The sequence below is a fragment of the Pinus tabuliformis genome, chromosome 1_1, assembly GCF_031772625.1.
Source record: "Pinus tabuliformis cultivar Carrire ecotype Pingquan chromosome 1_1, CPIR1, whole genome shotgun sequence".
NCBI classification, from domain to species: domain Eukaryota; kingdom Viridiplantae; phylum Streptophyta; class Pinopsida; order Pinales; family Pinaceae; genus Pinus; species Pinus tabuliformis.
In genome coordinates, this window is record NC_142297.1 from 972,721,571 (window position 1) to 972,744,817 (window position 23,247).

The window sequence follows — 23,247 nt, forward strand, 5'->3', positions numbered from 1 at the left end:
ATTACCACAAGATAAGAATAAAAGATGACGAAATTTACAAAACAGCCTTCCGTACTCATTACGGTCATTACGAGTTTGTGGTATTGCCATTTGGCCTCACAAAGGCTCTAGCCACCTTTATGAGTCTAATGCATGCTATTTTCCAACCTTACCTGAATAAATTTGTGTTGATTTTCATAGATGATATCTTCATATATTCTAAGAACCAGGAGGAACACAAAGAACAGTTGAAAATAGTGTTGCAAACATAAAGGGAAAATCAGTTGTATGCCAAAATTCAGCAAGTGTGACTTCTTCAAGGATCAAATCCAGTATTTGGATCACGTTATATCCACAGAAGGCATTGCAGTAGACCCAGAAGAGATAAAAACGATCATGGAATGACAACCTCTAAGAATGTCGCTAGTATCAGATCATTCTTGGGATTAGCCAAATATTATCATAGATTCATTGAGGGGTTTTCAAAGATCTCTTTTCCAATGAAATATTTGTAGAAAAAGGGATGTGCTTTCCAATGGACAACAACTTGTCAGCAAATCTTTGAAAAATTAAAGCATCTACTTACCACCACAGTGTTATCTCAAAATCAGGCCCTGGAAGGCTGCAAACCAGGAAGACTTCAAGTAACTATTTCAAACCGACTTTAGGCTAAGGCTTAGCCTCCTCAGCCTGAGAGGGCTCTCTCTTGATGGGTTAATGATTTTGATTAAAGATAAGATGTCTAACTCTTATAGAATAGCTGTGAAAAATATGAATGCTGGAAACAGATTAAACAACTATCCATTGGGCTTATGGAGTCAACAACACCTCAATATAACAGTGAACTTAACCTTACATAGAAGTCAGGGCATTCAACATTTAGACATTCAAAACATCAACTCATATGGGACCACACAGTTTATAATTGTATACAGGAAATCAGAGCACATTCAGTGAATTCTGAGTGATTATACATCTATACCACTGTAAGAATTAAGAAAAGGACAACATCACATATTCTGAACATAAGAAATCCTTCATGAATCCTGAGAAGTAAAGTCAAATTTATATTCCTGAAAATGAGTCTTACATAAGCCAAATACCAGCTTTGTTATAAAGTTTTCCAACCCTGATTACATTTCTGTTTCAACTATATATAGAGCTCTTATTCTAACTGATCGAGATTCCTCCTCCAGCGTGAGGGGAATTCGAAAACTACTTCTAATGACACCTATTAACCCTTGAACTAACTAATAAATACAACAAAGTGTTGACTGGAGTTTTTTTAGAGACCTAAATCAACTATGACTCTAACTCCATATTACATGCATGATGGCTTTAATTAAGATGATTCCTCATTCTTTGACATCTGGTTCCCTTCTAGTTTAGTTGTGATGGTCTTCAAGGCTCCATAGTTGTCTTCAATGACACATGTTTTCCAATGCCCTGAAAGATAGGAAACTACCCCTGTTTACTGGTCTTTAGTTTTCCCCAAAATATTCGAATGCAAATAAGCATGTCCTTTATCCTTTAATTACACAAAATAGAGCAGACTGCCACGTCTTTGATGCGTTGTAAGCTTTTTCCCATGTACATGTGTGCAGGCAAAAGTTTCTTGTAAACTGTCTGATATATCCTGAACTGTGGTAAATGTGCTCACTTTACGGCAAAAATTTAAAGTTGGATTTGAATATATATTTTCTCCACCTGTCTTGACCTGGTTGACTGTTGATAGCTTCAGATGATGCCTTGTATTCCTTTTAGACGTTTCCCTTTCAAAATTCCCGCTTATAATTCAAAACTGCTTGATTTACGTTGAAATCATCACTTTCAGCAGTTTCGTAGCGCGCTACGAAACTGCTGAGTTATTCAAAACAACTTGTTTTTAACCTGAGACCTTTATTAGCCAAGTGCTTGATTTCCAAAAACTTCTTTAGACTTTCCACAGGTCGAATAGGAATTTATATTTCTTCAGAAAGATAAGATCAAGCAAACTTGTCAAAATTTTTGAAGCAAAATCTTACTTGAAATGAAACTCATTTAGCAGGTCCTTTAAGTTGGCTTAGCTGTGCCTTCAGATCTTCAATTTGTTTCTTCATAGCCTTATTCCCATCTCTCAGTTGCATATTGATCCTTCTGATGTACTTGGCTTCTTTGATCGCTGGTACTGTCCAGGTGTGAAATTGTGAATGGCCATCAACCACTGAATTCAACTGGGCTTCTACAGTTTCATTCCCTTTCCATAGAGCTTTATAATACTTTGCGTGTATGACTGCATGTCTTCTAGCAGCTTTCTTCAATTTGGCGATCTCATGCTTGGCTGATTCTAATTGGCTCTTTATGGCTGCTATATTATCTCCTTGAGATGTGATGACTGTTTTGCCTGCGTTTTTCTGTGTCTCTTCCCCTGTTTCCTCTGTTCTTGGCAGTACTTCCTGTACTTGCTGGAATCTCCTTTTCATAGGACTTCTAGGTTTAAAAACGAACTCTTCAGCAGGCTCATCAAATTTAAGCCTTTTTGAGGCCTTGGATTTCTTGGTGCTTTCTGGTTCTGACTGTATTAACTCGATTTGAACTGGTAGAGACTACTCAAATTCAATAGCCTGTAATAAGTCATTTAAACTTGCCTTGGACATTGGACTTTCTTCGACTGCTATAGCTTTACCTTTTTCCTTATTCATCTGGCTTCTTGTTCTTATCCTTGAGACTACTTCAGATGTGCTTGTTTCAGGTACAGTCTTTTTACCATGAGATTTTTCCTTAGTTGATTGCTGAGGTTGATCTTGGATGACGAGTGGCTTCACTTGTTTTCTTACTTGTGACTTTGGAACTCTTTTAGCTCTTGCTTCTGTTTGGAGCTCAGCTATTGTAAAATCTCTAGCAGGTGGAGGAGTGAGACCAGTCTGGTTTTTGAAGCCAGCCATAAAAATGAATGAATTCCAATCTCTGTCTATCTTTTGAAGTCCATCTAAAACCAATAGTTTGATCAAACCATGATGAAACAAAGAGGTTTCACAATCCTCTTTCCTCAGTTGTACCTTATCACACATCTTACTCAAACTACGGAACAGATAAAAAGGTAAGTCTATGGAGACCTTCCCGGTGAAATGCAAAAGGAGTTTAAAATGGTAAGAGTAAACCTTGTTATACCTTCCTTCACAAGTCAGATATTTCTGTATGCAGGTGAGTAAGTGAGCATAATATTCTTTGACATAATTCCTGGGCACTGCCTTACTTAAATCTTCATTTACAAATTCATCCTTCAAAAACTCCTTACAAGGATTCATGTCAAATTTGAAGTTTTTAAACCATTCCTCTTGTCCTCGTGGGATCTTTGTTACAGTAGATATCACTTCTGGCGAAACCTGCAATTCTAACATGGCTACTTTTGAATTCAAGCCTGTGAAGTTAAGTGCAAATTCTTTAGTTACCTGTGCATGTCCTCCTTGTAACTTTTTGCAAAACTTCCAGCACCCGGCCTTTTTAAATGCTTTCTTCACCTCTTCATTTCTCAGCGTTATATCTAGGCCTTCAGGCTCAGTCCTTTGAGGTTTGCCGGATCTGTGCTCCTTTTTCTCCATTGATTCTTCCAAATCCTCGCAAACAATAACTACCAGCTCCGGTTGGAATTGTGTTCCAACTTCTATTTAAATTCAGCCTCGCTTGATTATCAGCCTCGCTTGATTATCAGCCTCACTTGATTATCAACCTCGCTTGAATTTCAGCCTCGCTTGAATTTTAATTTTTCCGTTTAAAATCTTTCAAGATGTAATCTTGCAGATTTGTCATTCATGCTAGACTTACGGCCATCATTAAGATTTATGCACGGTTGTCTTTCTTGGGAATGATAATTCATGCGTATCAACAGATCTAGTGGTGGTGATAGTGGCAATGAGTGCTGAAATGTGATAAGAGGGGTACATGAGCTGACATGAGAGGACACAGCCTATGACTCACCTAACAGATTTGATATTTCGGGAGAGATTTGCTGCGAAATGTACGAATCCATGATTTCGCAGCACGGTCAGTTTTAAATTTGAATGATGCGCTGCGAAACTGCCTAATCATGATTGCGCTGCGAAACTACCTAATCATGATTTCACTGCGAAATTACAAAAAGACACGGTGGCTGACATAAGATAACAGGTGGCTATAAAACAATGGCAGATGGAGGGGGACCAATGGGAGCTGAGAACAACTTGACTCAAAAACTCTTCAAAACTTCAAATTCTAAGGGAAGAAAATTAAAACAAAACTAAACTAGCACTAACATTTGTCATCGGGCTAGGATGAAAAGTTACATATATCAATTTTAGTTCTAAGTGATAACACACAGCAGTACTAAAAGTAGCAGATCCAGAAAAGTATTTTGTAGTTTTCACAGATGCAAGCAAGGAAGGTGTTGGCGGGGTGCTAACACAGGAGGGAAACGTGATTGCTTATGAATCTCAAAAGTTGAAGGAGTATGAGCAACGATATGTACCTTATGACCTTGAATTGACAGTAGTAGTGCATGCACTTAAAATGTGGAGGCATTACCTTTTGGAGAAGAAATTTTTGCTGCTAACAGATCATAGCAGCCTTACCAATTTCTTCAACCAATCTAGCTTAAACGCCCGATAGGCCAGATGGACAGCTTTCTTAAGTGAATTCGACTTTGAAATGAAACATTTAAAGGGGAAAGAAAACCATGTGGCTGACGCACTAAGCAGAAAGTTGCATTGTATTTATGAGGTTTGAATGAGCCAAGAAACTTCAAATATTCCTGAAATCATAAAGGAGGCAACTAATAAGGATCCCGAATATAGCTTCCTCTGGCAACAAACAAAAGAAGCCCTATGAAAAAAGGAAAAATCATAATTTGGAATAAATTCTGATAATCTCCTTACTTTAAAAAAAAAATTATATTCCAAATCAGACCTCGATTAAACTATTGATATTAGATGAGTTTCATAAGAAACCTTGTGTTGGCCACCCATACTATCAGAAAATGTTTTCAGCCATTAAGAAAGGGTACTTTTGGCCCAGAATGAGGAAGGATATTGCAACATATTTGTCCAAATGTTTGGAGTGTCAATTGGTTAAAATGGAAAACCAGCACCCTGCTAGACTGTTACAACCATTGCCCCTTCCGGAATGGAAATGAGAAACTATATCCTTAGATTTCATTACTTGTTTACCCCGCACAAGGAAGCAACATGATTCCATTATGGTGGTGGTAGACAAGTTGAGTAAAACAACTCATTTCATACTTGTGAAATCCACTTTTAAAACAGTGGAAATTGCAAAAATATTTATGAATGAGATATTTCGTTTACATAGGATACCCAAGGTAGTGATTTCGGATAGAGACATGAAATTCACATCCACCTTCTGGAAGGCTCTTTTTGCAGGACTAGGTACTCAAGTCTAGTTTAGTGTTGCCTACCATCCTCAAACAGATGGACAGACTAAATGAGTAATGAGGTGTTAGAAGACGTGTTATGCATGTTCGTGATGCAGAAGCCACGCAAGTGGGTGGACTACCTCCACCTAGTGGAATTTGCGTATAATAACGGACATCATGAAACACTAGGCATGAGCCCTTTCAAGATGTTGTATGGAAGAAAGTGCAGAGTACCCATAGGCTGGAATAACCCAATAAATAAGCTAGCACTAGGTCCTAACATGCTAGCAAAAATGGAGGAGGTCGTTAAGAGAGTCCGACAAAATTTAAGCGCAGCCCACGATAGACAGAAGATGTATGTGGATAAAAAAGGACTTAAAGGGAATTTCAACGAGGATATCATGTCTACCTGAGGGTGAAGCCTCGGAAAATTTCCTTGTAGTGGAAGGGTTGTGCTAAATTAGCGCCCCGATACTCTGAGCCATTTCAAGTCTTAGAAAGAATTGGACTGGTGGCCTATAAACTTGTACTACCAAGCCACATTCGTATCCACAATGTATTTCATGTATCCTTACTAAAGAAATATGTTTATAACGCTCAACACATTATTGATTGGGGAAATATTCAGGTTGAACCAGAAAGAGATTTCCCGGATGAACGTCTTCATATTATCAATTAGCGGGAAACCAACTAGCGAAAGCGAGCCATCACCCACATTAAAGTGCAATGGAAGCACTTTTGCCCGGAAGATTCCACTTGGAAAGAGGAGAAATTCATGCGAAAGGCTTATCCCGCATTATTTTCTGAAGAGGAAGAGAACACCAGGGACAATGTTCTACATGAGGGGGGGGGATATGTAACACCCCCAAGTTGAATAAAGTTTTACGAAGATTATCAAGTGAATGTTTATTTTTTCTAAAAGGATATTTTTAAATGTTATTTAATTTTATTAGGAATATGAACTGATATAGGTTAAGGAGCCAAGAAACACATGTGGTAATTACCTAAATTATAGGTAGTATACTTTAACAAAATAAATTTGTTTGTACATTTAAAAAAACAATTTCCAAGAAGTAGTTATCCTCTTCCTGAGAGAGGTAATATATAGAGGGGCAAAGAGCAGAAAGGGGTTCCTGGAGTTGGGTGGAATAAACCAATGGGAGCAACTTGCTCAGTGTAGTCGACAAAGAGTACAAATTTGAGACTGGACCGTAGTCTTAAGGCCCTTAGTACTGACTGTAACTGGACTAGATCCAGCATGGAGAACATAGAAGGTGCTCGGGGGAGAGTCTGGACATGATTTCCAAACTCATGGCTGGGAGGAGAGACCTTTCAAAAGTATTGTTTTTACAGGTTAACGGATAAACTGAGGTAGAAAGCTTCTTAATAGACTTATTGTTAAACCATAATTATTGTTATGTACAGTAGTCATTATTATTTGTTTTACAAGTTAATTTGAAAACGGAAGGAGAAGCTATCAAAAGAATCATTGTAGAACTGTAATTATAACCTCATGTAGTAACTATTAATATTTGTGGAATAGATTAACAATACTGAATTGTAGTGGTTAATATTGAATACACAGGAATTAAGCTAGTAAGCTAACTACTAATAGCTATGAATATTTATGAAGAACTCCATAGAACCTCTAATAGTAGCACGAAATACATGAAGAGTTTGACATAAAATAGAAATTGTCGTCTATAATATAGTAAAAACTAAGATATTGACAAGAATCCCTCAATATGCTTAGTATATAATTGTATTATCAGAAAACAAGAAAGTAAATGCATCTTGATGTATTATGTTGATTTATATTATTACCATTTAAATTCAAAGAAAGACAGTTAACAGTCTCATGATAACGTAGCTTCAATGAGTCAGCTGAATACATAACCGAAATATATATATATATATATATATATATATATATATATATATATATATATATATATATATATCAAAATGAAACCACGATAGTAAAATTCGATTCTTCATTACTAGCTATTACATCTTAACCACTATTGTTCACATTCAAATGACTATGCACAAGAATCAAGCATTTTTAGCCTAAGCTACTAGCATACCTCATATAAACAAAATCAAAATAGTTCGGTGAATAAAAATGTAATATACAGGTATTAAGGTAAATCCCTCAAACTGTCGAACAACAACATCTCCAGTAGGGTTTGTAATCAATTATACATGAAAACTTTAAACAAAAGAAACTGGCTTGAAAGAATTTCAATTTCATTATCATTACAGTCCAACCATGGAAATGACTAGGTATGATAGCCAGTCAATTAGCTAAACCAAAAAAGAATAGATCAAGGGAATTCATGTCTCGATAATACAGTTCTAGCTAGCAGGGATAAAACCCTTTTAGAAAAGAAACCTCATTATCCTATTACGACCAAAGACCAGAATCTAGCTCAAACCTCAAAAACAGTGGCCATATTATGATATTCTTGACACATTATGAGTTGAAATTTCAGACTCTAAACCCTCCTGAGTATAGCGTACCTGTAATCCAGAGAAGGCAGTGTTAGTCATTTCTAATAGAACCAAAGGCTGTGGGTCATGGTTAAAAACTCAACTTAAAAAAAATACAGTCATGGGCTTACCTGAGATAAGGGCGCACCTTCAGTGAGTCATCCGCCTGTAAAAGAAAATTAAAAGCCCTGTGTTAAAACAAGAATGCCTTTACAAGTAAAATCACAGCGCATGACTATAAGAAAATCTGAACAGAGGTTGATCAATCTCACTTTAACCTGATAAATGGTGACTTACCAGTGGAAGATGAGATGGGGAACTTGCTGCCTTCAACCATCTCCAAAAACACTCCAGTCGCCCCTGTACAGTGGCAAGAAAACCCTCATATCATTCCTAAGTCATAAATAGTCATACAAATAGTGTTCCTTCTCGAGCAAGCAAAAATCTAATGGAACAACAGAGAGAGGGGCTACCTGTTTTGGTTTGATGGGTGGACTCTCCTACTCTCAATCCTCACAGAGCACCATTTCCAAGGCTTCGCAAAGCACCATAACCTAAACCATCACAAAGCAGCACGACGCCGAAGAATGACAGAAACAATGAGAACAACAAGAATCAACGTGAGTAGTTGGTTAGTAGTCTCTAGCCCATATCTGTCGTCAGATCGCGTAGTGGAGATCGATGACAAAGAGCCACAACAGATGGTAGGAGCACACAAAGGTTTTTTCCTTCGGAGTATACGATCACCGCGTGGAGCTACGGACGAGGGCCAGCGCAACATGGTAAAGTGTAAAGTTATGTGCACGTCTACCCAGGAGCATCCCAACTCGGATCTCCAAAACTGTCATGTTAATAAACATTTAATGATATTCAATGGATAGGTACAACAATGAGGTGGCATATCCCTCGGCGATTAATGCCATTTAATATGCCCATATATATGTATATGTGTTGAATAGTTAGTGGATGAAACATGGAAATACATATTGTTTAAAATAATTTTTTTTGTTTTATGATTATTACAATTTTTTAAGGTTTAGATGTCAAAATTTTAAAATTTTATTGGATAGAAATTTTGCAACACATATTTATTGTGAAAATGTTCTAATTTATTTTCATTTCTACACGACTCACTTTTTCTCAATATCAAATTTTCATATTATAAAAATTATTGCACCAAATTACAGAAATATTTTTTATTAGACTTTAACCTTATTAAAATAGCATAGGAAGTCATTAATTTGACTTAATAACATATAAAATTAAACATAAACCAATCTTATATGTATTTATCCATATAAGGCCATGAGAAACATCTTTTTTACATCTAATACCTTCTTTGCTAAAATGAAACTCATCTTCTTTTTTACAATAGAGTCGTGAGGCAAAGAGCATACGCAGAAACGAAAGGTATAGATCTGGTAATATTTTTTATTTTTCTTACAGAGGACTATAAACCAAAATAGACAGAGAGATAAATAATTATAACTGCAAATAAAGTTTGTATACCTCCAGATCTCAAAAATGGCATAGCCAGGGCTACCAGAAACCTTTTCGCGTGAAACCAAATGTTAGGTTGTGTTATATTCTTTCCATCACTAACCTACGTAGTGAATCAGGGGGTTAGAGGGGGGGCGGAGCCCCCCTTTCATTGCGTCGACTGCGCAGCGGGGGGGTCATAGAGGGGGCGGCAGCCCCCCCTGTCCGGAGGGTTTGAGGGGGGCGGGTAGCCCCCCTCTGCCCCAGCATTTTTTTTTTGGACCCTATATTAGGTTGGGCGAACCTACCTATGGTTTTCGGTCCATGGTTTTGGACGCGATGGTTTTTCGGTCCATGGTATTGGATGCTTTGGCATGTATAAATATGTATTGTAACACTGAAAGGAATAATAATTAAAAATCAAGCTGGTAGTCCCGGTTTTGGGATCCAGGGGAAAATCTCTGTGCATATGTGTTTTATTTGTTATGCTCTCGCATTGTTTATTTTCTTTGTTTAAGAATTCGTATGCAGGTAATTTCTGTATAGGGTTAAAACCTACATTTGGTATCAGATTTGTTTTGGCTTCAAGGGGACGCCTTTGTTGCTGAGGGGTTTTTTGCTCGGGCCTGTGGTAGACCCTGTTCAGTGGGAGATCTGCGAGATCGATTCTGGTGGTGAAAGAAGATGGCGAGTAGTGGAAAGATAGAGATTGAGAAGTTCAATGGTCAGAGTTTTGAGTTGTGGAAACTCAAGATGGAGGATCTGTTGGTGGATAAAGATTAGTGGATCGTGGTAGATCCGGGTACTAAACCAACGGGAGTGACCAATGAAGAATGGAAGAAGTTGGATCGGAAGGCAAAGAGCACAATACGATTGTGTGTCTTAGATTCAGTATTGTTGAATGTATCAGGGGAAGCTACGACGAAGGTTTTGTGGGACAAGTTAGGGACTTTGTACCAATCTAAGTCTCTGGTGAATAAATTGTTCCTACGGAAAAAGCTGTATAACCTGAGGATGAAAGATGGAGACTCGGTGACAGAGCATCTAAATGCGTTTAATACTGTGGTAAGTCAATTATCATCTATTGAGATTAAAATTTCAGATGAAGATAAGTGCATCAGTTTGTTGTGTTCTCCACCAAATTCGTGGGATAGTCTGGTTATTGCAATAGGTAGAAATGCAACTGCTTTGCAGTTTGATGCAATAGTCTCAGCCTTGCTGATGGAGGAGATGAGATGCAAAATATGGAGAGCTAGAATGGTGATGCCTTGTCTGTACGAGGATGGTCCCTGAATAGAAACAAAAATAAGTCATCAAGTGGGGGATCTAAATCTAGAGGGAGATCTAAATCTCCAGGAAAACCTACAAAGGTGGTGTGTTGGAAATGCGGAAAGGAAGGGCACTTCAGAAGGGACTGTAAATCTAAAGCTCCCAATAAAGGAAATGGATCTGATGATGCTCCTTCTGCAGAGGCGAAAACCACCTCAGATGAAGGTGGGGATGTGTACTTGGCTTCTTCAAGTACACATGCATATCATGAGGCATGGTTGATTGATTCAGGTGCATCCTTTCACTTCACTCCCCATAGAGAGTGGTTCTGCGAGTATGAGAAATACGATGGTGGTGATGTCTTCTTAGGAGATGATAGGAAAGCTAGAATCATTGGTCGCGGAAAATTAAAGTTGAAGTTGCAAGGTGGAAGGGTTGGAACACTTCCGGGCGCTCTGCATATTCCTGCATTGGCCAGAAATCTGATTTATGTAAGCAAGTTGGATGATGCAGGTGTAAAGACAATGTTCGAGAAAGATACCTGCAAGATGGTTTGAGGAGCACTGATATTGATCCGGGGAGTTCGGATTGGAACTATGTACAAGCTGCAAGGTAGCACTGTTGTTGATGGGTGCAATATCTCTATGGTTCCTGAAAAATGGAGTAGAAAATCTAGTGGTCTCTGGAGAGAAGACCATGTTGTGGCATCAAAGGCTTGGACATATTGGAGAGAAGGGCCTTCGAATACTTCATGGTAAAGGTATGGTAGAAGGTATGAATAATAGCTCTCTGGATTTTGATTTCTGTGAAAATTGTTTATATGGGAAGCAAAATTGGGTGAGTTTCCCCTCTGGTGGTAAGAGGACGAAACAAATATTAGAGCTTGTGCACAGTGATGTGTTTGGACCTGTGAAGGTTCCATCACTAGGTAAGTCTGTGTACTATGTATCATTTATAGATGACTTATCAAGGAATATCTAGATATATTTCCTTAAGAAGAAATTTGAAGTCTTTGACATGTTTAAAGAATTTAAGGCTTTGGTGGAAAATCAGACAGAGAAGAAGATAAAGGTGCTGAGGACAGATAATGGTTGAGAGTTTTCTAGCAAGGAATTTGAAGAATTCTGTAAGAAGTGTGGTATAGCACGACAGAAGACTACTCCATATACACCTCAGCAAAATGGAGTCGCAGAAAGAATGAACAAGACGTTGATGGAAAGGGCAAGAAGCATGCTCAGTGGTGCTAGGTTAGGACAGGAATTCTGGGCAGAGGCGGTGGATACTACATGTTACCTGGTCAATAGGTCACCTTCATCAGCGTTGGAGGATAAGACTCCACAAGAAGTATGGACTCCAGTAAGAAACCCTCTCTTTCACATCTGAAGGTCTTTGGATGTGATGCATACATACATGTTCCAAAGGAGAAACGAACCAAGTTGGATAGTAAATCTGAAAAGTGCATCTTTATTGGGTATAAAGATGGTTTAAAGGGTTATAAGCTTTGGAACCCAATCACATGGAAGGTTGTGTACAGTTGAGATGTGGTGTTGAGAGAGGTGAAAATGTTATTAAACATGAAGTCCAATCAAAGGAACCTGTGAAGATAGAGTTTGAACTAAAGGAGGAAGAATTAGACTCTGTAGCAGAGGAGGAATCAGAAGATGAAGAGCCACAAAATCTGGCTATGAGAAGATCAGTTCGAGAAAGAAGGCAACCAGAAAGGTATAGTCCATCTGCTTTATGTTCAAATTTTGCTTTGTCTGTTACTGATGATTATCCCAGAACTGTGAAGGAAGCAGTGGATTTAGAGGATGGAAAACTCTGGAAAGAGGCCATGGTTGATGAAATGGCATCTTTGCACAAAAATGAGGCTTGGGATCTCGTGGAGTTACCGACTGGAAGGAAACCCATTGGCAGCAAATGGGTGTTCAAGAAGAAGACAAATGCAGAAGGAAAGGTGGAGAAATAAAAAGCTCGGTTGGTAGCAAAAGGTTATTCCCAGGTGCCGGGAATTGATTTTGGTGATATTTTTTCTCTTGTTGCCAAAGTAACTTCTATTAGATTACTTTCATCTGTTGCTGCTGCTTTTGATTTTGAGGTAGAACAGATGGATGTGAAGACAACATTTCTTCACGGGGATTTGGAAGAGGAAATCTACATGAAGCAACCTGAAGGCTTTGTGGTAAAGGGTAAGAAAGAACTGGTATGCAAGTTAAAGAAGTTTCTGTATGGGTTAAAACAGTCACCAAGGATGTGGTATCAAAAATTTGATACATTTATACGGGGACTTTGCTTCACCAGAAGTAAAGCAGATTATTGTGTGTATTTTAAATTAATTGGTGACCGTGTTATTTATCTGGTCTTGTATGTGGATGATATGTTGCTGGTTGGAAATGACAAAGAAATTATCTAGGATTTGAAGACCCAATTGTCCTCCAAATTCGACATGAAAGATCTTGGTGTTGCAAACTATATTTTCGACATGGAAATTAAAAGAGATCAAGCAAAGAGGAAGCTCTAGTTAAACCAGAGGAAGTATGTCAAGACAATACTGCAGAGGTTTAATATGCAAGATAGTAAACCGGTGAAGGTTCCTATTCCTGTAGGTGTGAAGTTATCTGCTGAACAGTGTCCCAAGACACAAGAAGAGGAAGAGGACATGTCCCGTGTTCCATATGCAAGTGCAGTCGGTAGCCTGATGTATGCAATGGTCTGTACTAGACTAGACATTGCACATGCAGTGGGAGTATTGAGCAGGTTTATGTCAAAACCTGGGAAGGAGCACTAGACAACAGTGAAGCGGGTTTTCAGGTATTTGCATGGCACTAGTGATTATGGTTTGTGCTACCAAGAAAGACCGTGATTGGACATAGTGTTGGATATTCATGGCTTTGTTGATGCAGACTGGGCTGGAGATCTAGATCACAGAAGATCTACAAGTGGGTATGTGTTTAACCTATTTGGAGGTGCAATCAGTTGGATGAGTAAGAAATAATTTGTAGTGGCACTATCAACTACAAAGGCAGAATACATGACAACCACTCATGCAAGCAAGGAAGCAGTTTGGTTGCAGAGATTGTGTTCAAGTATGGGGTTAGTACAGGGAGCTATAAGAATAGACTGTGACAGCCAAAGTGAAATTTTCTTGGCAAAGAACCCTTCTTATCATTCAAAGACAAAGCACATTGATGTTTAGTATCACTGTGAGGGATATGATTGAAGACAAAAAGGTGTTGCTGGTAAAGGTGGACACTTTGAATAATACTGCAGATGCATTGAAAAAATCTGTGAGCTCTAAGATGTTCTCTTGGTGTAGAGAAGCAACGGGCATCTCAGGGCTAAAAAAATGACTAAGCTCTCCTGTGGCCCCCTGTGAAAAGAAAACAACAAGTGGGAGATTGTTGGGTTGTGTTATATTCTTTCCACGACTAACCTACGTAGTGAACCGGGGGGTTAGAGGTCCGCCCTCCCTTCGTTGCATCAACTGCGCAGCGGGGATGTCACAGGGGGGGCGTCAGCCCCCCCTGTCTGGGGGGTTTGAGGGGGGCACGTAGCCCCCCTCTACGAGGTCTAGGGCAGCGCCCCGGGAATTTTTTTTTTTGGACCATATATTAGGTTGGGCGAACCTACCTATGGTTTTCGGTCCATGGTTTTTCGGTCTATGGTATTGGATGCTTCGGCATGTATAAATATGTATTGTAACATTGAAAGGAATATAATGAAAAATCAAGCTGGTAGTCCCGATTTTGGGATCTAGGGGAAAATCTCTGTGCATATGTGTTTATGTCTTATGCTCTCGCAATGTTTATTTTCTTTGTTTAAGAATTCGTATGCAGGTAATTTCTGTACAGGGTTAAAACCTACACCAAAGGGGTTCCTCACTGGAACAAATGATCCTACCACAATAGAGTAGTCATCTTAGCCCTAAAAAGGTGAGAAATAGTAGATCTAGGAAACGACAATCGGATGCAGTTGTACCGACTTCGGATTTGGATCACCAATGGATGCGACCCTCAAATAGCTCTCTACCATGTAGGAATTTATAGGGTAAGTTCCTTAGATAAAACACCAAAGCATACCGCTCACAAACAGATCACAGATCAGTACACCAGTATTCTTGATGTGGTTAAAACCCTCAAAGAGGGAAATAGTCCACGACCTGAGCCAATGTGGCCACTTCAGGTAATTTATTAATGTAAAAGAAGGAAAATTTACATAAGCTTCTCTCATGAACGGTCACCTAACGAATGACCCTCCATTCTATTTAAATAGAGATCATGGACCAATCGGGTGTTAGGCCACAGATCAAGTGTCGATAATACTGAGGAGAGAATGAATTGTCGGATCACTTCATGTCTAGAACATATTGTGACCGTTGGATTTTAAGTTACAAAAATTACATACTAAAGAAACACACTATAACTAACTATACACTAGACCAAGTTATTCTTAATTATTTCTTAGGTGTCAAAATATCCTAACAATTTTGGTCATACTCTGCCTCAAGGTTCTAATCTATTATTGGTTGTACTGAAATTCCTATAATAATAGCACATGGATCATCTAACTATCCAGCATACCCAAGAAAACCAACCATGCATGTATAATGATCCACCATGGGCATTCTGCATTTATCTTCTCATGTATTTGAAATTCAGCCAACCCTCATTCAAAAGACCTACACAACTGCAAGTAAACATGACACTAGTGATAGTGATTTAATTTGGCTTCACACTTGCCCGTTCCATTCTATAGAAAAGTGTGAGATATTCCATTCCATCTCCATGCATTTAATATCATGCAATAATGGCACTCCATAATAGCAAATCCTATATAGAAAGTCTATTAAAGAAATTTTGTGCAACCTCTAAACTACCACACTTGACAATTGATAGATGCATATGAGGGCATCACCTACACAAACTTGACTCAAAATCCATTTTTGATGATGTAATTGTGGATCCCCTTGTATTATAGTAGATATCTTAAATGACTACATATTTGAAGAGTATTTATCACAATGACTAAATTAGGTAAACTTATCTGAACTATCCATTTAACAATAGTGGTTCTATGCTTTGTTAGGATACTAATTATAAGAATAGCGTAAAATGACATCATTCTAGGAGGCCACATCTTTGTAAGACAATGTATCAAATACTTGGTCTCCAATCTTGCTCCAGGATGTCCAATGCATGTCTACAAGTGCATTATCCAATACGCCAATCCATTACGATCTACAAAGTCATGAATTATCTTGTCATGTTGAAGATCCTCTAAGCTGGGACATATAGTAAGAATGCTCACAAGGGTGCAAAGTCGAGTTTCACACCTACAAGTTCCATATGATGAAAGGAATTCAAAGTTTCATGGTGATTCCCATTCTGAGAACAACTTGATGTTGAGTCTTCAAATGTCTTAAGGAAGCCCTGTCATGGGTTGAAAATAAAACTCTTTAATCACTTATAAACTAAAATTGAAAATTATGTTAATGAATATGCAACCAAAGATTTATCGGTAATTTGATAAAATCCACTTAATTAGAGAATTGTATGGGTAATGGTTTCTAGAAGGTTGCATGTCTATTTATTTTGATTAACGCAGTAAAATATGTAAAGTGTTTCACCCGTGGATCATGTGAATGTCCTTGGTGAGTACAACCTTCATGGGGTTAATGCCTAGCCTAATGATAAGAGCTCAAGTGGGAGTAACAGTTATGGGTCTGTTGAGGGCCCCGAAGTCGGGTCAACAACAAGGGGGATACCCACCCGGTCCGGAACCTGGTTGGCGGCTCCTTGCCCGTTTGGAGTAGCGGGTCCGACTGGGCATAACGGGACCAGCTTCCCGATGCATGGGATGTGTATGTGTGTGTGTATGGAATTTTGGTTAGGTTACTTCTAAGAAACGTTCTAAAACTACTGTAAATCTATCTTGCAAACTTGAATCTAAATTACTATAATCAAATGAAAAACAACACACAGAATTTACATTAACCCAGGATGTTTCTTTTGTTATGCGATCTAGAAAGATTTCTAACAGCAGCTGGTAATAAAGATCATTCAACTGATATCAGAATATAAATCAATAAAGATAAACCATTCTGCATAAGAAGTTAGGCAGAGCGGTTGTGAACAGCACATCGCATAATCAAATCATTCGCATATTAAGCATGAATAGATAAATCCACCGTACAGAAGTGCCAAATGATAACTTATATATTCATACATTAGCATGCAAACAATATCAGCTGTATATCACTTTAAGAATACAAGCAGAAATTAATCAAGAGATAAAAGTACCATTAATGACTAATTCTTACTCATAGACTTCAAACAATAACGATCTACCTCTACTTGCTTCTAACGTCTACCAAGAGTACAGAAGTGCAACATCAGTAGCAGACATAAAAATGCAAACATAAATAAATCACGATCCTTCCATTCATCAAAACCTCCTCTGAGGGTGCAAAAGTGCATGTTCTGAGGACAAGTTTTTGACAAATTTCTGGACCTTTCTCCAATGCAATGAGAAGGGTTCAAATACTACTATCTAATCCTAATAATAGTATTATTACCAAATTTAGGATACGGCTCTCAAATGACCGCCCTTTTTCTAATTCAGTAAAACAAAAAGAAAAACAACTTTCTAAATTGAAATTACTTCTTAATTTGGTCCCTGAAATTGCAGTTATCAAGCATGGGCTTGAGAAGAGTCGGTTGGCCGACTTCCGTGCTTAGTTGGGTTGCGAAAACAGCGTCCATAAGAGCTGGCGCTACTTTCTCGGCCGCGTTCATGATGCACCTTACCGTCATGCATTGGCTGTGAGGCTTAACTAAGTAAGTCCAGTAACTTTCCCAGTTTAACCTAGCCAATGCGTCTTCCCGTTCGCCTGTGCTTTCTGCTTCCATTCTACTCCCAGCTGTAACGCACTTGGTAAGTATCCCGGGGTGGACTCTGAAATCAAATTAGCTCTGTGCAAATTTTCATTTACACAATCGATAAGTATGGTCACCTGTGTTGCCGCTGACTCTCCTGCCTGCTCCGCCTGTGTTATTTGCTCGTCCCATTTGTTGAAGAGCAAGTCTTTGTGATTTTCATTAATCTTAGGCACCCCTGCTTTCTTCCCTTCCTCGTCATTTTGCCAAGCCACATATTTTGTTACTCTTTTGTTGGCCTGGTCATAGTCATTCCGTAGTTCCACTACCTGGCTGGTGATCTTGTCGCTCAGCTCACAAAAATGCCTCCACTGTGATATTCTACGTACCATGTCTTCCTGTTGCTGTGACAGTTGGTCGTTCAAGCTGATGGACTCTGAAATAAATTCTGTCAGCTTGGGTTCATCCTTGTGCATTTCTTGCACCGTCTGCAGTTGCTTTTCCTTTTCTTCAATATTTCTTTGGTGGCTCAGCTGCATCTGGCGAAAGTCTTCTTGTAGTTTTTCAAGCTGCTTGGAAGCTTCAGCGTTTATATTGGCTTGTTGCAACTGTTGTTGCAGCAGTTGTATTTGACTCTCACTTTTTTTTAGAAGTTGCTGAACTTCAGAAGCTTTGTCGATGGTCGCAGAAGCATATGCTCCTGCAATCTGAGACAACTTGGTGAGGTTTTCGGTTGGATTGCTATTCGGATCTTTCGACAAGACATCTAGGTGTTCAACATCTTGAGCTAGTGCATCCGCAAGCTTTCTTTTCTTTCTTTGTCTCCTTACAACTGCCTTGTGCTGTGGGCTGTAGAATACGTCCAGTGGAGGGATCTCTTCTACGCTAAGTAGAAGTTCTGAGGATGGAGTGATAGGAAGATGCTCCATCTCTGTGGTGCTACTGACTATGGTTGAGAGGACCTCTTGCGCCACCTGCGTGTTGTCCACGGGTGTTTTCGGGACCTGACCTTCAAGATTAATCAGTTCATTGAAGGTCTCCCATTCTTTATCTAATTCTACTGTAACAAGAGGTGCTTCGGTGACGGGGGGAGGAACTTCTCTTGATGACGAGGCGGCAACTTGCTGCTGAGCCATCGAACTTGACTGAGCTGTGTCCTTGATTGTTTCTTCGTTTCTTCCTTCTTTGCGGATAGACTCTTCAAGATCTGGAGATATTTCTTGCACAGCGTTGGAATCAGATTGGGAGGCACTGGAGTGTTCACTGAGGCTGACACTTGGAGTCGGTTCTCTGGCAGCTATCCGCAGTCCTTCCAGTGGAATGTTAGCCAGCCTTCTTTCTCTATACAATGTGAATTTCCGGAAGTCGTCCGGGGACAGCCTCGATCGTGCTTCCTGCAAAACTTCTTCGAGCGAGTTCTTTCCCTGAAAAAGATCGTCAAACAAATCTTTCTGTCCAGAGAACACACTTATCCTGACGCTAGTTGTAAATTCTTGGGCAACTTTATTTGGGTCGAATGGCCTTGGTGGGAGTTTAAATAGTTGGAGACACGTCACATTCTCCACCTCACCAAAAGCGTGCCCTACATCGAATAAAGAGAACACCCCACACGTGACTGGGAATTGAGGCCAAATGGCCTTCTTTTTGTTCTTTAGGTCCTTAGTTAAACCACCTTCAGAACAAGTATGATAAGCGATTTCTCGGGCCAACAATTTATCTGGGATATATAAGGGTAGGACATGCGGGGGTATTGTGCTTCCAAAAACTCGGATATAGGTAAACCATTCTTACCCAAACCATCTTGCGATGGAGGTGATATCAATATGTGCCTCGGGAGAGCATCTTGGGGGATCTTTATTGTATATTATCCTATGTATGGGTAATATAAGTCCATGGCAAATCTGGTAAAAATGGGGGGCGAACTGGGAATCCCACAGAATTTTATGATAGACATGAATAGGCAATGGGTCCTGGGTAGTCCATTACCAACCCATGGTAGGGAATTTGGATACAAGACAGACAGAATCCATTATATAGGCAGACAAAAAAAGGCGGATAGACTCTTTGGGAGTGGGATCTTTTAGAACGGTAGTGGAGGACCGCTGTGTACAGAGTGTCAGAAAGGATTTTGGCCCAATCCACTATCTCAGAGTTAGTTGCAGCATCGATCAGGGGTAGCCATTCGGTTGAAAATTTATTGATATCTGGCTTACCGAATATTCTACAGAGCATAACTGCAGCAAAACAATATGGGGAAGTAAGAGAACCAGTGCTATACATACCGTTCTTATCTTTCTTCAATGGTTCATCTCTTTTTTACCACTCCTTAGTGGTATCAAATAAGTCGGGATTTTCTGCTACGAACTTCGTAACGAATTCTGCATTGTAGGTCGCTTGCGGCTCAGGTAAATGATACATGAGCCTTAGGTCTTGGGCTGCAAACGCTGCTACGATCCCATGTCCCTGGGCTTTGAACTGTCTCTGGTGCAACTCTGCATCATCATGTATCCATTTGATCATGTCTGTGTATGGCAGGATCTTCGGCCTTGCTGCAATTCTGTGGAGGAAAGAACATGCTAGGTCTTCCAGGGATGCTTCTGAAGAACGTAATGCATCCGGGACAGCAGGAGTTACTTTGATTATTCTCGGATTTTCTTCCTCCAATATCCTATACATGCCTTCCCAAGTTGAGATGCCCGCATCCTTATTGCATGCAGTGTCTGTGTAGAGGGGCGCCATCTCTTTGGTCTTTTCCCTTGCCTCTGAGCTCTGAGCTTTGTTCTTCTTCCCCATCTCGCTTAGCGTTTCTGTTCGGTTTTGCCTTCGAGCTTTGCTCCTGCAAGTTAAGAGCGAAATGGAAAGATCGATCAGAAAGGTGATGGGAAGGCGTTAAATGCAAGAGATAGATTAGATACGCCACCTTACGTGAAGCAAAATAAGCATTAAGGCACGCGTCTTCATGCCACTTAATAACTGACAACTAATTCATTACTAACATTGAATGCGCATAATTTCCAAGTCAGGTAATGGTAAGTGGATTTTCTTTGGGTGGCGTGCCCGAAAGAGTCGTACCGAGGTGCTTTTATGACTTGCCAGCGCATCCTCGCATATCGCGCGATCGCAAACGGCAGTGATCGCAACATCGCAGATCGCAACAATTCAATGCTTGCCAACGTACTTCGCCTAGTTTCTGCGATGTGCGATCGCGCGATCGCACGATCGCAGGTCGACGGGTTTACAAGTTTTTCTTTATGGAGGCTAGTGTATTGCGATGCGATGTTGTTCATCAACGCCGAGGCGATGCGCATATTGGCGTTTTTTAGAGAGGGAACGAAGGTGTTTTTTATCTTTTTCGTGATGCACTCTTAGAGATTTGCTTTTATGAACATAGTTTTAGGCTTAAATCGTCCAAGGACCTTTTTCTACGTTTTATGCTTGTAATTTCATAAGAAGTCTTTGTTTTTCGAAAATTAACTAAGGGTCCCCTATTCAATCTATCATCATGACTGATATTAGGCTGAATTAGGGGGCGGTTGTTGCTGGCCACAAGAATTGGCGATTCACTTGGGAGAACCAGTTATCTCTGCTCTTTTTCTATTGATGTTTTCGGACTTTTCTTTTAAAAAAAATTTCATGGAATTCAAACTTTATTATAAAAAAGATAATAACAAACAATACTTCAAAGCATCAATGATGTTTTGTTTTATCCCCATCTTATTTCAATTACTTGCATTCCCAGGTTGTTTTCCGAGTTTAGATCAGTTACTACTTGGTCTTGTTAAGATATAGAAATAAAGAGTTCTCTTATGTATCAACCACTTTTTAAGAATGCCCTTTTGTCGCAGGTAGAGCCACTGCTGCCAGCAGGCGTCCATAGCCTCGACGGGGTTACCTATTATCCAGGAATGATCCTTTATCCAGCTTTGGGTTTTTTAACAACTTTTTCAAAAGAAATATACCTTTGCTGATGCTTTTTCCTTTTTTATTCTCTAAAGAACAATGTCTTGGTTTGGTGGCCAAATTATGACACAGTCATTCACTCGATTTATACTTTTGCTGAACAAGCTGGCTCGTGATGAGACCCCTTGTCTTTTGATCGCAACAATCTTGAGTCGTTGCCCTGTTTTGGTAGACAGTTTTGGCAAAGTCAGCAAGTTATAACATATGTGATTATGATAAGTCGGCTCGTGATGAGACCTATTATTCTTTGAGATATAGCATCTTTCTGGGTCATTTCTCTGAACGTTGCATTTTCCTTTAGCAGGGAGGAAATCAAATTCTCTTTCCTTAAGAAAATTCTGGACGACAATGATAGGGTTGCTTTTGATAATGGTTGCTTTTACAGAGAATCTTTATTCTAATATTGATACCTTTCATTGTGCTGATCTAAAACGAATTCCTCACCGAGATAACTTTCTTTAAAAAATTTATGGGTTTGAACTTTAACATCATCTCTGGGTTAAAGATCTATTGATAATAAAGGCCAGACTCCCACAGGATTAGCTGTTCATAAGAGCCGAAATTCCAAAATCTTTAACAGAGACAAGGTTTCTTCAGTAACCGTCAAATACTGTTTAGCCAGAACAAACTTTATTTTGGATAGGCAATTGTTATCTAGGGTCATGTAGAGAATACAACTGACTTTGCCTATCTTTATTGGAAGCAAACTAATACCCTATCTAAATTACCACTACTCCTACTCTAATTATGTACAGGAAATAGCTAAGAAAAATGGTATTTCCAATGGAACCAATGATTCATTATTATTCCTAGCCGCATAGATCGCCCGAGCATAAAAACAATGAATTGAATTCCCCTTGGGTAGAACTTGTTGGTTAGGGGGTAAGGAACCGTGAATCTAGTTGGAATCTTGTCTGATTTTATCTTCTTATGATAGGTTTCTTCCAACCGAATACCTATTGGATCACAAAAATTGGGATGAATTTCTTTTGTAAATGGGTGATCTTTCAATAGTAAGGATAACAAGCCGAACCGTGAAATAGGTTCTTCAATTTCAATGGCTTGTAACCCGTTGATTGTTAATTCTGAATTTTTAGCGATCTCGCTTGAAATGAAAGTTTTTTTACATAAATCGCCAAAATCTAATCTATCAAAATTTTGGAGTTTTAAAAAGAAGTCCGATTTTGTACAAAAGGAATGTAAGCGGAAAAGAAAAGATTGGGTAGCTGTATATACAGTGGCGTCGCACGTCTAGGAGTTACTTGTAACTTTCTGCTTTTCACAAGAACTGGCCGGGTTCTGCGAATTAGGAATTAAATCATGATTGCGATCAGGGATGGAGACCTCCTCTGGATATGAATCATAGATAGGAGCATCGTCGTGGATATTCAAATGGGATTTTGCTTTGAGATGAGGGTTAGATGGGATAGCTTCTGGTTTAAGATGTTTCTTATGATCTGACCCTAATTGAGTTACTTGTGACAATTCGACATTATCATAGTTATCACAGCAATTATCTCGAAAGACTTTACCATTTTCCCTATGTTCCTCTTTTTCATTATGTGTTTTTAGACAAGGGAGATGAGGCAGCTCTTGTTTGGTGTAAATCGTAGGCTGTGATATATTGGTCTCTTTATTTCGGAAACCCAACGATGTCTTGTTTGAATAATCCTCTGATGGAATAGACTTGATATTATGAGGGAGAAGATTGTTACTACTAAAAACATCAGGGTAAAGAGAAAAGTGTGGATCTGGAAAAATGCATTTAAAAACATTAAATAAATCTTGTTCATCAGATCCACAATA